A 13,979-nucleotide genomic window follows, 5' to 3' on the forward strand; every position below is an offset into this window, starting at 1 on the left:
CACTGTCCTGTATCATATAGAGACTAGAGACAGAACACAGCCCTGTCTCACTGTCCTGTATCATATAGAGAATAGAGACAGAACACAGCACTGTCTCACTTTCCTGTATCATATAGAGACTAGAGAGACAACACAGCACTGTCTCACTGTCCTGTAACATATAGAGACTAGTGACAGAACACAGCACTGTCTCACTGTCCTGTATCATATAGAGAATAGAGACAGAACACAGCACTGTCTCACTTTCCTGTATCATATAGAGACTAGAGACAGAACACAGCACTGTCTCACTTTCCTGTATCATATAGAGACTAGAGAGACAACACAGCACTGTCTCACTGTCCTGTAACATATAGAGACTAGTGACAGAACACAGCACTGTCTCACTGTCCTGTAACATATAGAGACTAGAGAGACAGAACACAGCACTGTCTCACTGTCCTGTATCATATAGAGACTAGAGACAAAACACAGCACTGTCTCACTGTCCTGTAACATATAGAGACTAGAGATACAGAACACAGCGCTGTCTCACTGTCCTGTATCATATAGAGACTAGAGACAGAACACAGCACTGTCTCACTGTCCTGTATCATATAGAGACTAGAGACAGAACACAGCGCTGTCTCACTGTCCTGTATCATATAGAGACTAGAGACAGAACACAGCACTGTCTCACTGTCCTGTATCATATAGAGACTAGAGAGACAGAACACAGCACTGTCTCACTGTCCTGTATCATATAGAGACTAGAGACAGAACACAGCACTGTCTCACTGTCCTGTCTCATATAGAGACTAGAGAGACAGAACACAGCACTGTCTCACTGTCCTGTATCATATAGAGACTAGAGACAGAACACAGCACTGTCTCACTGTCCTGTATCATATAGAGACTAGAGACAGAACACAGCACTGTCTCACTGTCCTGTAACATATAGAGACTAGAGACAGAACACAGCACTGTCTCACTGTCCTGTATCATATAGAGACTAGAGACAGAACACAGCACTGTCTCACTGTCCTGTATCATATAGAGACTAGAGACAGAACACAGCACTGTCTCACTGTCCTGTATCATATAGAGACTAGAGACAGAACACAGCACTGTCTCACTGTCCTGTCTCATATAGAGACTAGAGACAGAACACAGCACTGTCTCACTGTCCTGTAACCTATGGAGACTAGAGACAGAACACAGCACTGTTTCACTGTCCTGTAACATATAGAGACTAGAGAGACAGAACACAGCACTGTCTCACTGTCCTGTATCATATAGAGACTAGAGACAGAACACAGCGCTATCTCACTGTCCTGTATCATATAGAGACTAGAGACAGAACACAGCCCTGTCTCACTGTCCTGTATCATATAGAGACTAGAGACAGAACACAGCACTGTCTCACTTTCCTGTATCATATAGAGACTAGAGAGACAACACAGCACTGTCTCACTGTCCTGTAACATATAGAGACTAGTGACAGAACACAGCACTGTCTCACTGTCCTGTAACATATAGAGACTAGAGAGACAGAACACAGCACTGTCTCACTGTCCTGTATCATATAGAGACTAGAGACAAAACACAGCACTGTCTCACTGTCCTGTAACATATAGAGACTAGAGATACAGAACACAGCGCTGTCTCACTGTCCTGTATCATATAGAGACTAGAGACAGAACACAGCACTGTCTCACTGTCCTGTATCATATAGAGACTAGAGACAGAACACAGCGCTGTCTCACTGTCCTGTATCATATAGAGACTAGAGACAGAACACAGCACTGTCTCACTGTCCTGTATCATATAGAGACTAGAGAGACAGAACACAGCACTGTCTCACTGTCCTGTATCATATAGAGACTAGAGACAGAACACAGCACTGTCTCACTGTCCTGTCTCATATAGAGACTAGAGAGACAGAACACAGCACTGTCTCACTGTCCTGTATCATATAGAGACTAGAGACAGAACACAGCACTGTCTCACTGTCCTGTATCATATAGAGACTAGAGACAGAACACAGCGCTGTCTCACTGTCCTGTATCATATAGAGACTAGAGACAGAACACAGCACTGTCTCACTGTCCTGTCTCATATAGAGACTAGAGAGACAGAACACAGCACTGTCTCACTGTCCTGTATCATATAGAGACTAGAGACAGTACACAGCACTGTCTCACTGTCCTGTATCATATAGAGACTAGAGACAGAACACAGCACTGTCTCACTGTCCTGTATCATATAGAGACTAGAGACAGAACACAGCACTGTCTCACTGTCCTGTATCATATAGAGACTAGAGATACAGAACACAGCGCTGTCTCACTGTCCTGTATCATATAGAGACTAGAGAGACAGAACACAGCACTGTCTCACTGTCCTGTAACATATAGAGACTAGAGAGACAGAACACAGCACTGTCTCACTGTCCTGTATCATATAGAGACTAGAGAGACAGAACACAGCACTGTCTCACTGTCCTGTATCACATAGAGACTAGAGACAGAACACAGCGCTATCTCACTGTCCTGTATCATATAGAGACTAGAGACAGAACACAGCGCTGTCTCACTTTCCTGTATCATATAGAGACTAGAGACAGAACACAGCACTGTCTCACTGTCCTGTATCATATAGAGACTAGAGAGACAACACAGCACTGTCTCACTGTCCTGTATCACATAGAGACTAGAGACAGAACACAGCGCTATCTCACTGTCCTGTATCATATAGAGACTAGAGAGACAACACAGCACTGTCTCACTGTCCTGTATCACATAGAGACTAGAGACAGAACACAGCGCTATCTCACTGTCCTGTATCATATAGAGACTAGAGAGACAGAACACAGCACTGTCTCACTGTCCTGTATCATATAGAGACTAGAGAGACAGAACACAGCACTGTCTCATTGTCCTGTATTATACAGAGACTAGAGAGACAGAACACAGCACTGTCTCACTGTCCTGTATCATATAGAGACTAGAGAGACAGAACACAGCACTGTCTCACTTTCCTGTATCATATAGAGACTAGAGATACAGAACACAGCACTGTCTCACTGTCCTGTATCATATAGAGACTAGAGAGACAGAACACAGCACTGTCTCACTGTCCTGTATCATATAGAGGCTAGAGAGACAGAACAGAAGCACACTAATATTGCACCCTATTACCTATATAGTGCACTACATTGGACCAGGGTCTATATCTAGGGTGCAGTGGAGGCTGCTGATTGGAGGACAGCTCCTAATAATGGCAGGAACTGAGCAAATGGAACGGCATCAAACACCAGGAAACCATGGAAACCATGTCAAATCAAATCAAATCAAATTTTTATTTGTCACATACACATGGTTAGCAGATGTTAATGCGAGTGTAGCGAAATGCTTGTGCTTCTAGTTCCGACAATGCAGTAATAACAAGTAATCTAACTAACAATTCCAAAACTACTGTCTTGTACACAGTGTAAGGGGATAAAGAATATGTACATAAGGATATATGAATGAGTGATGGTACAGAGCAGCATAGGCAAGATACAGTAGATGGTATCGAGTACAGTATGCACCAATGAGATGAGTATGTAAACAAAGTGGCATAGTTGAAGTGGCTAGTGATACATGTATTACATAAGGAAACAGTCGATGATATAGAGTACAGTATATACGTATGCATATGAGATTAATAATGTAGGGTAAGTAACATTATATAAGGTAGCATTGTTTAAAGTGGCTAGTGATATATTTACATCATTTCCCATCAATTCCCATTATTAAAGTGGCTGGAGTTGAGTCAGTGTCAGTGTGTTGGCAGCAGCCACTCAGTGTTAGTGGTGGCTGTTTAACAGTCTGATGGCCTTGAGATAGAAGCTGTTTTTCAGTCTCTCGGTCCCAGCTTTGATGCACCTGTACTGACCTCGCCTTCTGGATGATAGCGGGGTGAGCAGGCAGTGGCTCGGGTGGTTGATGTCCTTGATGATCTTTATGGCCTTCCTGTGACATCGGGTGGTGTAGGTGTCCTGGAGGGCAGGTAGTTTGCCCCCGGTGATGCGTTGTGCAGACCTCACTACCCTCTGGAGAGCCTTACGGTTGAGGGCGGTGCAGTTGCCATACCAGGCGGTGATACAGCCCGCCAGGATGCTCTCGATTGTGCATCTGTAGAAGTTTGTGAGTGCTTTTGGTGACAAGCCGAATTTCTTCAGCCTCCTGAGGTTGAAGAGGCGCTGCTGCGCCTTCTTCACGATGCTGTCTGTGTGAGTGGACCAATTCAGTTTGTCTGTGATGTTTATGCCGAGGAACTTAAAACTTGCTACCCTCTCCACTACTGTTCCATCGATGTGGATAGGGGGGTGTTCCCTCTGCTGTTTCCACAATCATCCACAATCATCTCCTTAGTTTTGTTGACGTTGAGTGTGAGGTTATTTTCCTGACACCACACTCCGAGGGCCCTCACCTCCTCCCTGTAGGCCGTCTCGTCGTTGTTGGTAATCAAGCCTACCACTGTTGTGTCGTCCGCAAACTTGATGATTGAGTTGGAGGCGTGCGTGGCCACGCAGTCGTGGGTGAACAGGGAGTACAGGAGAGGGCTCAGAACGCACCCTTGTGGGGCCCCAGTGTTGAGGATCAGCGGGGAGGAGATGTTGTTGCCTACCCTCACCACCTGGGGGCGGCCCGTCAGGAAGTCCAGTACCCAGTTGCACAGGGCGGGGTCGAGACCCAGGGTCTCGAGCTTGATGACGAGCTTGGAGGGTACTATGGTGTTGAATGCCGAGCTGTAGTCGATGAACAGCATTCTCACATAGGTATTCCTCTTGTCCAGATGGGTTAGGGCAGTGTGCAGTGTGGTTGAGATTGCATCGTCTGTGGACCTATTTGGGCGGTAAGCAAATTGGAGTGGGTCTAGGGTGTCAGGTAGGGTGGAGGTGATATGGTCCTTGACTAGTCTCTCAAAGCACTTCATGATGACGGATGTGAGTGCTACGGGGCCTTAGTCGTTTAGCTCAGTTACCTTAGCTTTCTTGGGAACAGGAACAATGGTGGCCCTCTTGAAGCATGTGGGAACAGCAGACTGGTATAGGGATTGATTGAATATGTCCGTAAACACACCGGCCAGCTGGTCTGAGCATGCTCTGAGGGCGCGGCTGGGGATGCCGTCTGGGCCTGCAGCCTTGCGAGGGTTAACACGTTTAAATGTCTTACTCACCTCGGCTGCAGTGAAGGAGAGACCGCATGTTTTCGTTGCAGGCCGTGTCAGTGGCACTGTATTGTCCTCAAAGCGGGCAAAAAAGTTATTTAGTCTGCCTGGGAGCAAGACATCCTGGTCCGTGACTGGGCTGGATTTCTTCCTGTAGTCCGTGATTGACTGTAGACCCTGCCACATGCCTCTTGTGTCTGAGCCGTTGAATTGAGATTCTACTTTGTCTCTGTACTGGCGCTTAGCTTGTTTGATAGCCTTGCGGAGGGAATAGCTGCACTGTTTGTATTCGGTCATGTTACCAGACACCTTGCCCTGATTTAAAGCAGTGGTTCGCGCTTTCAGTTTCACACGAATGCTGCCATCAATCCACGGTTTCTGGTTAGGGAATGTTTTAATCGTTGCTATGGGAACGACATCTTCAACGCACGTGTTTAGATGTATTTGATATCATTCCACTGACTCCGCTCCAGTCATTACCACAAGCCCCTCCTCCCCAATTAAGGTGCCTCCAGCCTCCTGTGGTAGGGAACAGGGTTGCCATTCAGGATGCAGATAAAGAGACAGAACAAACCTCCATCTGATGGTTACCTATTACTGGTACACCTGGTAGTAACCTCAGTCAACCATAGAGGGCAGTAGTGATCTGTCATTTAGAGCTGGAAAGAACTGTGGATCCCTCACTGAGAATGAACAGGCCAAACGTCTTGACACATACTGCTCTCTCACTGAGAATGAACAGGCCAGTTACACATACTGCTCTCTCACTGAGAATGAACAGGCCAAACGTCAGTTACACATCCTGCTCTCTCACTGAGAATGAACAGGCCAGTTACACATACTGCTCTCTCACTGAGAATGAACAGGCCAAACGTCAGTTACACATCCTGCTCTCTCACTGAGAATGAATAGGCCAGTTACACATACTGCTCTCTCACTGAGAATGAATAGGCCAGTTACACATACTGATCTCTCACTGAGAATGAACAGGCCAGTTACACATACTGCTCTCTCACTGAGAATGAATAGGCCAAACGTCTTGACACATACTGCTCTCTCACTGAGAATGAACAGGCCAGTTACACATACTGCTCTCTCACTGAGAATGAATAGGCCAGTTACACATACTGCTCTCTCACTGAGAATGAATAGGCCAAACGTCTTGACACATACTGCTCTCTCACTGAGAATGAATAGGCCAGTTACACATACTGATCTCTCACTGAGAATGAACAGGCCAGTTACACATACTGCTCTCTCACTGAGAATGAATAGGCCAGTTACACATACTGCTCTCTCACTGAGAATGAATAGGCCAAACGTCTTGACACATACTGCTCTCTCACTGAGAATGAATAGGCCAGTTACACATCCTGCTCTCTCACTGAGAATGAATAGGCCAGTTACACATACTGCTCTCTTACTGAGAATGAACAGGCCAGTTACACATACTGCTCTCTCACTGAGAATGAACAGGCCAGTTACACATCCTGCTCTCTCACTGATAATGAACAGGCCAGTTACACATACTGCTCTCTCACTGAGAATGAACAGGCCAAATGTCAGTTACACATACTGCTCTCTCACTGAGAATGAATAGACCAAACGTCAGTTACACATCCTGCTCTCTCACTGAGAATGAATAGGCCAAACGTTAGTTATACATACTGCTCTCTCACTGAGAATGAACAGGCCAGTTACAGATACTGCTCTCTCACTGAGAATGAATAGGCCAGTTACACATACTGCTCTCTCACTGAGAATGAATAGGCCAGTTATACATACTGCTCTCTCACTGAGAATGAACAGGCCAGTTACACATACTGCTCTCTCACTGAGAATGAACAGGCCAAACGTCAGTTACACATACTGCTCTCTCACTGAGAATGAATAGACCAAACGTCTTGACACATACTGCTCTCTCACTGAGAATGAATAGACCAAACGTCTTGACACATACTGCTCTCTCACTGAGAATGAATAGGCCAGTTACACATACTGCTCTCTCACTGAGAATGAATAGACCAAACGTCAGTTACACATACTGCTCTCTCACTGAGAATGAATAGACCAAACGTCTTGACACATACTGCTCTCTCACTGAGAATGAATAGGCCAGTTATACATACTGCTCTCTCACTGAGAATGAACAGGCCAGTTACACATACTGCTCTCTCACTGAGAATGAATAGGCCAAACGTCAGTTACACATACTGCTCTCTCACTGAGAATGAACAGGCCAGTTACACATACTGCTCTCTCACTGAGAATGAATAGACCAAACGTCTTGACACATACTGCTCTCTCACTGAGAATGAATAGGCCAGTTACACATACTGCTCTCTCACTGAGAATGAATAGGCCAGTTACACATACTGATCTCTCACTGAGAATGAACAGGTCAGTTACACATACTGCTCTCTCACTGAGAATGAACAGGCCAGTTACACATACTGCTCTCTCACTGAGAATGAATAGGCCAGTTACACATACTGCTCTCTCACTGAGAATGAATAGGCCAAACGTCAGTTATACATACTGCTCTCTCACTGAGAATGAATAGGCCAGTTACACATACTGCTCTCTCACTGAGAATGAATAGGCCAAACGTCAGTTACACATACTGCTCTCTCACTGAGAATGAATAGACCAAACGTCTTGACACATACTGCTCTCTCACTGAGAATGAACAGGCCAGTTACACATACTGCTCTCTCACTGAGAATGAATAGGCCAAACGTCAGTTACACATACTGCTCTCTCACTGAGAATGAACAGGCCAGTTACACATACTGCTCTCTCACTGAGAATGAATAGACCAAACGTCTTGACACATACTGCTCTCTCACTGAGAATGAATAGACCAGTTACACATCCTGCTCTCTCACTGAGAATGAACAGGCCAGTTACACATCCTGCTCTCTCACTGAGAATGAACAGGCCAGTTACACATACTGCTCTCTCACTGAGAATGAACAGGCCAGTTACACATACTGCTCTCTCACTGAGAATGAACAGGCCAGTTACACATCCTGCTCTCTCACTGAGAATGAATAGGCCAGTTACACATACTGCTCTCTCACTGAGAATGAACAGGCCAGTTACACATACTGCTCTCTTACTGAGAATGAACAGGCCAGTTACACATACTGCTCTCTCACTGAGAATGAACAGGCCAGTTACACATACTGCTCTCTCACTGAGAATGAACAGGCCAGTTACACATACTGCTCTCTCACTGAGAATGAACAGGCCAGTTACACATACTGCTCTCTCACTGAGAATGAATAGGCCAGTTACACATACTGCTCTCTCACTGAGAATGAATAGGCCAAACGTCTTGACACATACTGCTCTCTCACTGAGAATGAATAGGCCAGTTACACATACTGCTCTCTCACTGAGAATGAATAGGTCAAACGTCTTGACACTTACTGCTCTGTCACTGAGAATGAATAGGCCAGTTACACATCCTGCTCTCTCACTGAGAATGAATAGGCCAGTTACACATACTGCTCTCTTACTGAGAATGAACAGGCCAGTTACACATACTGCTCTCTCACTGAGAATGAACAGGCCAGTTACACATACTGCTCTCTCACTGAGAATGAACAGGCCAGTTACACATCCTGCTCTCTCACTGAGAATGAACAGGCCAGTTACACATACTGCTCTCTCACTGAGAATGAACAGGCCAAACGTCAGTTACACATACTGCTCTCTCACTGAGAATGAATAGACCAAACGTCAGTTACACATCCTGCTCTCTCACTGAGAATGAATAGACCAAACGTCTTGACACATACTGCTCTCTCACTGAGAATGAATAGGCCAGTTACACATACTGCTCTCTCACTGAGAATGAATAGGCCAGTTACACATACTGCTCTCTCACTGAATGAACAGGCCAGTTACACATACTGCTCTCTCACTGAGAATGAACAGGCCAAACGTCAGTTACACATACTGCTCTCTCACTGAGAATGAATAGACCAAACGTCTTGACACATACTGCTCTCTCACTGAGAATGAATAGACCAAACGTCTTGACACATACTGCTCTCTCACTGAGAATGAATAGGCCAGTTACACATACTGCTCTCTCACTGAGAATGAATAGACCAAACGTCTTGACACATACTGCTCTCTCACTGAGAATGAATAGGCCAGTTACACATACTGCTCTCTCACTGAGAATGAATAGGCCAGTTATACATACTGCTCTCTCACTGAGAATGAATAGGCCAGTTACACATACTGCTCTCTCACTGAGAATGAATAGGCCAGTTATACATACTGCTCTCTCACTGAGAATGAACAGGCCAGTTACACATACTGCTCTCTCACTGAGAATGAATAGACCAAACGTCAGTTACACATACTGCTCTCTCACTGAGAATGAATAGACCAAACGTCTTGACACATACTGCTCTCTCACTGAGAATGAATAGGCCAGTTATACATACTGCTCTCTCACTGAGAATGAACAGGCCAGTTACACATACTGCTCTCTCACTGAGAATGAATAGGCCAAACGTCAGTTACACATACTGCTCTCTCACTGAGAATGAATAGGCCAGTTATACATACTGCTCTCTCACTGAGAATGAACAGGCCAAACGTCAGTTATACATACTGCTCTCTCACTGAGAATGAATAGGCCAGTTACACATACTGCTCTCTCACTGAGAATGAACAGGCCAGTTACACATACTGCTCTCTCACTGAGAATGAATAGGCCAAACGTCAGTTATACATACTGCTCTCTCACTGAGAATGAACAGGCCAGTTACACATACTGCTCTCTCACTGAGAATGAATAGGCCAAACGTCAGTTACACATACTGCTCTCTCACTGAGAATGAATAGACCAAACGTCTTGACACATACTGCTCTCTCACTGAGAATGAACAGGCCAGTTACACATACTGCTCTCTCACTGAGAATGAATAGGCCAGTTACACATACTGCTCTCTCACTGAGAATGAACAGGCCAGTTACACAAACTGCTCTCTTACTGAGAATGAACAGGCCAGTTACACATACTGCTCTCTCACTGAGAATGAACAGGCCAGTTACACATACTGCTCTCTCACTGAGAATGAACAGGCCAGTTACACATACTGCTCTCTCACTGAGAATGAACAGGCCAGTTACACATACTGCTCTCTCACTGAGAATGAATAGGCCAGTTACACATACTGCTCTCTCACTGAGAATGACTAGACCAAACGTCAGTTATACATACTGCTCTCTCACTGAGAATGAATAGGCCAGTTACACATACTGCTCTCTCACTGAGAATGAACAGGCCAGTTACACATACTGCTCTCTCACTGAGAATGAATAGACCAAACGTCAGTTACACATACTGCTCTCTCACTGAGAATGAACAGGCCAGTTACACATCCTGCTCTCTCACTGAGAATGAATAGGCCAAACGCCAGTTACACATACTGCTCTCTCACTGAGAATGAATAGGCCAAACGCCAGTTACACATACTGCTCTCTCACTGAGAATGAATAGGCCAGTTACACATACTGCTCTCTCACTGAGAATGAATAGACCAAACGTCAGTTACACATCCTGCTCCCTCACTGAGAATGAATAGACCAAACGTCTTGACACATACTGCTCTCTCACTGAGAATGAACAGGCCAGTTACACATACTGCTCTCTCACTGAGAATGAACAGACCAAACGTCAGTTACACATCCTGCTCTCTCACTGAGAATGAATAGGCCAGTTACACATACTGCTCTCTCACTGAGAATGAACAGGCCAGTTACACATCCTGCTCTCTCACTGAGAATGAACAGGCCAGTTACACATACTGCTCTCTCACTGAGAATGAATAGACCAAACGTCTTGACACATACTGCTCTCTCACTGAGAATGAACAGGCCAGTTACACATACTGCTCTCTCACTGAGAATGAATAGACCAAACGTCTTGACACATACTGCTCTCTCACTGAGAATGAACAGGCCAGTTACACATCCTGCTCTCTCACTGAGAATGAACAGGCCAGTTACACATCCTGCTCTCTCACCGAGAATGAATAGGCCAGTTACACATACTGCTCTCTCACTGCCTGCTGCTCTGTTAGGAGGGGTTGTTGAATGTCATTACAGGAATGAAAATAGATCCTAGTCTTATCTTGAACTGTGAAGTTGATCCTACCATCCTGAAGGAGGAGACAGTACAGGTGTATCAAACCTGGGACCGAGAGACTGAGAAACAGCTGCAATCTCCAGGCCGTCAGACTGTTATTCACCACTAGCCGGCCTCCACCCAGTAACCTGCCCTGAACTCAGACACTGTTACTATCCTGCTACCACCCAGTAACCTGCCCTGAACTCAGACACTGTTACTATCCTGCTACCACCCAGTAACCTGCCCTGAACTGAGACACTGTTACTATCCTGCTACCACCCGGTAACCTGCCCTGAACTCAGACACTGTTACTATCCTGCTACCACCCAGTAACCTGCCCTGAACTCAGACACTGTTACTATCCTGCTACCACCCAGTAACCTGCCCTGAACTCAGACACTGTTACTATCCTGCTACCACCCAGTAACCTGCCCTGAACTCAGACACTGTTACTATCCTGCTACCACCCAGTAACCTGCCCTGAACTCAGACACTGTTACTATCCTGCTACCACCCAGTAACCTGCCCTGAACTCAGACACTGTTACTATCCTGCTACCACCCAGTAACCTGCCCTGAACTCAGACACTGTTACTATCCTGCTACCACCCAGTAACCTGCCCTGAACTCAGACACTGTTACTATCCTGCTACCACCCTGTAACCTGCCCTGAACTCAGACACTGTTACTATCCTGCTACCACCCAGTAACCTGCCCTGAACTCAGACACTGTTACAATCCTGCTACCACCCAGTAACCTGCCCTGAACTGAGACACTGTTACTATCCTGCTACCACCCGGTAACCTGCCCTGAACTCAGACACTGTTACTATCCTGCTACCACCCAGTAACCTGCCCTGATCTGAGACACTGTTACTATCCTGCTAGCACCCAGTAACCTGCCCTGAACTCAGACACTGTTACTATCCTGCTACCACCCTGTAACCTGCCCTGAACTCAGACACTGTTACTATCCTGCTACCACCCAGTAACCTGCCCTGAACTCAGACACTGTTACTATCCTGCTACCACCCAGTAACCTGCCCTGAACTCAGACACTGTTACTATCCTGCTACCACCCAGTAACCTGCCCTGAACTCAGACACTGTTACTATCCTGCTACCACCCAGTAACCTGCCCTGAACTCAGACACTGTTACTATCCTGCTACCACCCAGTAACCTGCCCTGAACTCAGACACTGTTACTATCCTGCTACCACCCAGTAACCTGCCCTGAACTCAGACACTGTTACTATCCTGCTACCACCCAGTAACCTGCCCTGAACTCAGACACTGTTACTATCCTGCTACCACCCAGTAACCTGCCCTGAACTCAGACACTGTTACTATCCTGCTACCACCCAGTAACCTGCCCTGAACTCAGACACTGTTACTATCCTGCTACCACCCAGTAACCTGCCCTGAACTCAGACACTGTTACTATCCTGCTACCACCCAGTAACCTGCCCTGAACTCAGACACTGTTACTATCCTGCTACCACCCAGTAACCTGCCCTGAACTCAGACACTGTTACTATCCTGCTACCACCCAGTAACCTGCCCTGAACTCAGACACTGTTACTATCCTGCTACCACCCAGTAACCTGCCCTGAACTCAGACACTGTTACTATCCTGCTACCACCCAGTAACCTGCCCTGAACTCAGACACTGTTACTATCCTGCTACCACCCAGTAACCTGCCCTGAACTCAGACACTGTTACTATCCTGCTACCACCCAGTAACCTGCCCTGAACTCAGACACTGTTACTATCCTGCTACCACCCAGTAACCTGCCCTGAACTCAGACACTGTTACTATCCTGCTACCACCCAGTAACCTGCCCTGAACTCAGACACTGTTACTATCCTGCTACCACCCAGTAACCTGCCCTGAACTCAGACACTGTTACTATCCTGCTACCACCCAGTAACCTGCCCTGAACTCAGACACTGTTACTATCCTGCTACCACCCAGTAACCTGCCCTGCACTCAGACACTGTTACTATCCTGCTACCACCCTGTAACCTGCCCTGAACTCAGACACTGTTACTATCCTGCTACCACCCAGTAACCTGCCCTGAACTCAGACACTGTTACTATCCTGCTACCACCCAGTAACCTGCCCTGAACTCAGACACTGTTACTATCCTGCTACCACCCGGTAACCTGCCCTGAACTCAGACACTGTTACTATCCTGCTACCACCCGGTAACCTGTCCTGAACTCAGACACTGTTACTATCCTGCTACCACCCAGTAACCTGCCCTGAACTCAGACACTGTTACTATCCTGCTACCACCCGGTAACCTGTCCTGAACTCAGACACTGTTACTATCCTGCTACCACCCAGTAAAATGCCCTGAACTCAGACACTGTTACTATCCTGCTACCACCCAGTAACCTTCCCTGAACTCAGACACTGTTACTATCCTGCTACCACCCAGTAACCTGCCCTGAACTCAGACACTGTTACTATCCTGCTACCACCCTGTAACCTGCCCTGAACTCAGACACTGTTACTATCCTGCTACCACCCAGTAACCTGCCCTGAACTCAGACACTGTTACTATCCTGCCTACCACCCAGTAACCTGCCCTGAACTCAGACACTGTTACTATCCTGCTA

This window comes from Oncorhynchus clarkii, unplaced genomic scaffold, assembly GCF_045791955.1.
Source record: "Oncorhynchus clarkii lewisi isolate Uvic-CL-2024 unplaced genomic scaffold, UVic_Ocla_1.0 unplaced_contig_9323_pilon_pilon, whole genome shotgun sequence".
Lineage (NCBI taxonomy): Eukaryota > Metazoa > Chordata > Actinopteri > Salmoniformes > Salmonidae > Oncorhynchus > Oncorhynchus clarkii.